This window comes from Tuber melanosporum (assembly GCF_000151645.1).
Source record: "Tuber melanosporum whole genome shotgun sequence assembly, scaffold_3, strain Mel28".
In the NCBI taxonomy this organism is placed as follows: Eukaryota; Fungi; Ascomycota; class Pezizomycetes; order Pezizales; family Tuberaceae; genus Tuber; species Tuber melanosporum.
The window spans coordinates 1006657-1011801 of NW_003298974.1; positions in this window are offsets into that span (position 1 = coordinate 1006657).

Genomic DNA, 5145 nt, shown 5'->3' on the forward strand with positions numbered 1-5145 from the left:
AAGGAGGCTTCGAGGGTGTACTGAGGAACAAAGAAGTAACTGTTCAACCAAGTATATTGAAATACTATCTGTCAAAGTTTGCCTTTTCTATCGTAGAAACAGGCGGTCCTTAAATACACAAATCTGTTCATGCCTAGCATGAACGAAACTAATCAAAGGTATTAATCGAAATACTTTGGTAAAACTAATTAAGTATCAAATCATACTTAAAACAAACCAAGTATCAAATTGATACTTAAAACAAAATATAAAACAAACTAAGTATCAAACGATACTTAAAACAAAACATAAAACAAACCAAGTATCAAACAATACTTAAAACAAACCAAGTATCGAAGCGATACTTAAATCGAAACATAAATCAAACCAAGTATCAAATGATACTTAAAAAAAAACATAAAACAAACTAAGTATCAAACGATACTTAAAAGAAAACATAAAACAAACCAAGTATCAAATGATACTTAAAACAAAACATAAAACAAAACTAATAACCGAGTACCCGTACCGGTTACAACCTCCAACGATACCTATTCACCCCCTATAGATACCCATTATCTATTGTCCATGATGCTGATCCCCATTTAACCGCCAGATTCTGGAAGCAAACCTTGACCTCCCTCAGAATCAACCATATTATGGCTACTCCTGGACATTAGGAGACTAATAGCCAAGCAGAACGAAGAATTCGAGAAGTCAAGACCAGAATTGGGAACATAATCAATCAACGACAAACCAACTTAGAACCAGCCCTTGTTCAGCTCGCTGCATATATCAATACTGGATATTCAGTCACCTTGGGAATGTCTCCATACAAGGCAATCTTCGGCTGCCAATACCCTCTCCTATCCACAACTCTATTTAAGAACTCCTCAGTCCCTGCCTCCGATGACCACCTAAACCGCTATCAAGCAATTCGGAATAATGCCTTCTAAGCTGTTAAAGCTGCCCGATTCCGCAGCACCACCACAGCTCAGAAGCGACAACGCAAACATGTCCCTATTCTACCAGGTGATATGTTCATGGTACATGGAATCATGTTCATTACCAATGTTGGACACAGCAAGAAACTACAACTCCAATGGCGAGGACCCTTCAAGCTCTTATCCTTTGACGAGCATACAGAAAACTACACTGTCCAGATGGATGGACGCATGTACCACCGCAATACTGCAGTTTTCCATGCCTCTGCTATGAAGAGATTCCACCCAAATGATGACTCCAAGTTCCCTGAAAGAACTCACTCTCAACCTGCACCTATCATCGTTGATAAGAAAGATGAATGGGAACTTGTAGACGTCCAAGACCACCACCTGTGGCATGGAAATGATCAGTTCCTGATCAAATAGACAGGATACCCAACGAGCGAAAACTGCTAGGAACCACTAGAAGGACCAGACCACGCAGTAGATATAGTGAATGATTGGTGGAAAGACAACATGCTAAGCGATTCCCTCCCCCCAACGATCAATTACATTATCATGTGCTGGACACCTACGATGCCTGAAACTGATCGATGGTATATGGAACTCGAAGCTAGGGATGGGTTTTGGGCACCATATTTTGAGTCGGAATTCGAAAGCAGTGATGATGAAAATCAAGATATGGAGCAAGCTCTCAACAACCTTATTTGATCACCATCTACCATCCGAATACCATAACAATGTCAAACTATGTGGAACTTAATATGAGGGTGTGACAATAGATTGTTGGACTGTTGTTGAACCGCGATATTATCCAACTTGAAAACTACTTTGAAATCCTCTGGATAGACTACTGTCCTGATTGCGACACCGCTTGGGTTGATGAATAGCATGAATCTGGTATTCGTAACTACTATGATTTGCAGTTCTTTGAGTCTAAATATTTTCTTAGGATTTCTTCTTGTCCCTGGTATGACAATTATGATAAAGAGCTGATAGCGGAAACAGAAGCCTTAGTTTCTCAGACTCCGCTTTTGATGATTATTAGGTTTTGTTTGTTTAAACAGTTGTTTTGTTTTGGGGAATGTAACCGGTACAGGTACTTGATTATTAGTTTTGTTTTATGTTTTGTTTTCAGTATCGCTTTGATACTTGGTTTGTTTTAAGTATCATTTGATCCTTAGTATTCTTTTATGTTTTATTTTAAGCATCGCTTTGATCCTTGGTTTGTTTTAAGTATTATTTGATACTTAGTTTTATTTTATGTTTTGTTTTAAGTATTACTTTGATACTTAATTAGTTTTACCAAAGTGTATCAATTGATATCTTTGATTAATTTCGTTCATAGTAGACATAAACAGAATTGTGAATTTAAAGACTGCCTGTTTCTACGATAGAAAAGGCAGACTTTGATAGACAGTATTTCAATATACTTAGTTGAACAGTTACTTCTTTGTTCCTCAGTACACCCTCGAAGCCTCCTTTAGTTCTCAGCTCTTGCCTCCTCTCTGAAAGAGAAGAACACCTGCCCACTATCGTATCTATTACCGATAACGTGATTAGCACCTTGTGAACACGTTACACTGTCTGTTTCTGTTAGGTGGAGACAACTTGATAGACTTCAAGGTTGTCTAGGCTAATCGAGATTTGTTTCTGTAGACAGAGATTGTCTAGGAAGGCTCGGACTTTACTCGTTTCATTTATAACTACTAGGAGCAAAGTAAAATAGGTAAAGTAGGGTAGAATCGTAAAAACAATATTATATTGTTAAGGTCTCTTCTCCATTGCTTGATGATGTCTAAAACTTGGGAGGCATATCGATATTTATATTCCGCGTCTGAGTGTTCGCGGACTACCTCTATTTATCATACAACTATGTACTTCTTCAATCGTAAATCGCAACGTCGAGTTTTCTTCCAAGGTGCAAACACCTGTGGATCCTGAAAACCATCACACCCTCTTCAGTAATTACAATATTTCTACTTAGGAAACATGCTGTCCCCAATAGTAATATCCCAATTAGCAGAGTCTTTAGACTTATGGCCTAGTTCTTAAGTCGAACTGAGTTGGCCCCAATTGTCTTCACCATTGATAAAATGATCAGTTTCAGCCACGGCTATATCTGTAAAGGAGGTCGTCATTACAACTATCGCAGGTCGTCTGACTTCGATTCTTTGTAACTCCATACCCAACAGATAGATTTTCTCTGGATGACTTCCTATTAACTTGCAGAAAGCTATTCCACCAGATTGGTAATTAATCCCTCTGTCGGCAACCCTTGGTTGCTCTCTGGGTAGTAGGTTTCAGTAACCATTATAGTATTGAGGATCACCCTGTAACCGGTACGGGTACTCGGTTATTGGTTTTGTTTTATATTTTGTTTTTAAGTATCGCTTTGATACTTGGTTTGTTTTAAGTATCGCTTTGATACTTGGTTTTGTTTTATGTTTTGTTTTAAGTATCGCTTTGATATTTGGTTTGTTTTAAGTATTGCTTTGATACTTGTTTTGTTTTAAGTATCGCTTTGATACTTCGTTTTGTTTTATGTTTTGTTTTAAGTATCGCTTTGATACTTAAGAAGTTTTACCAAAGTGTATCGCTTGATACCTTTGATTAGTTTCGTTCATGCTAGACATGAACAGATTTGTGTATTTAAAGACCGCCTGTTTCTACGATAGAAATGGCAGACTTCGACAGACAGTATTTCAATATACTTGGTTGAACGGTTACTTCTTTGTTCCCCAGTACACCCTCAAAGCCTGCTTTAGTTCTCAGCTCTTGCCTCCTCTCTGGAAGAGCAGGCCACCTGCCAACTATCGTATCTATTACCAATAACGTGATTAGCACCTTGCGAACACGTTACATTTTTTTAACCTCAGCAAGTGGTTAAGAACCTGTCCCCGGATTTAGGCCTGATCAACCTATCGATATCCACCTCAGAACGCTAGCGGAGAGAAGCGGCAGAATCACAGTACATTCGGCTTCATCTCAAACCCAAGATAGAGTCTTTGACGACCAGGAGTGGGAAGCAAATCCCACGGCAAGACCTTACAAGGAAGAAACAACCCCGGCGCTCTGCTAAAGAGCCGGGCGATCCTGCAAACACGGAAGATACACAACCTCCAGGAGAATTCCCTGCTACTCCAGCAAAAAAGCCTTCCTTTGAACCTCCAAACGACCCCGAATCTAGTAGCGAATCAGATATGGCTAGCACAGGAGGAGGGCCTTCTGGAGGAGGGAAATCTCGGGCAAGGCCTGAAGAAGAGGAGGTACCCGCAGCATTTGAACCGCCTAAGTTTAAACTCCACCTCCCAGCAACGTTCACAGGAGAAGGGAAAGACCTCAAACCGGAAGCCTTTGAACGATGGGCAACAGAACTCTGACACTTCCTACTCTTACAAGGAAAAGATATGGAAGACCCTACAACCGGACTTATCATTGGATCATTTTGCGAAGGAAAGGTAACCGACGCATACCACCAGTGCTATAAGGATTTCAGTGGGAATGCAAGATTAAGAGGATCTACAGTTCTTGATTACCTGAAAGGACGATTCCAATCCTCTATAACCAACGACCTCCTATACAACAAATTCAACCAGCTCCAGCAAGTTAACGGAACACATGTCAAGCGAATCACCGATGTGGCTACAGACCTAATAATGTATAAGGACCGAATGGAGAGAGGAAGTATGTCCAAATACATCCTGAAGCGACGATTCTACGACACCATGCACCCTACCCTCCGGCGAGAAGTAGAACCACTCGAGGAAGACGGCGATGATATTACAGTAATAATTGCAAGAGCAGAATGAAAGGACGCCATTCTCCATGAGACCAAGGCCTACAAAACACAGACATCCTCTAGTAGGAACAGCCAGCCACGACACAAAGCCTCTAGCAACTCTGAAGACGATACCCCACGGATTTTCAAGAAGAGAACAAAGTCCTCCAAAGAATCGAGACGGCAAAAAGGAGAATGTTTTGAATGTGGAAAAACAGGACACATGGCAAAGAACTGTCCTACGAAGAAAGGAAAAGGAAAGGCAATTAAGCAAGAAGCGTCGGCCAACAATGTTGAAAGTGATAACGCCCAATCCAGTGAATATGAAGAGATCCATATCGGATATATCGATGTGGAATGCAACATTGTTCGACCTCCTACTCCATTCAAAGCACACACTGCTCAGGAAGGTACTATCCTGATCAATGGAAAAATGGCTCG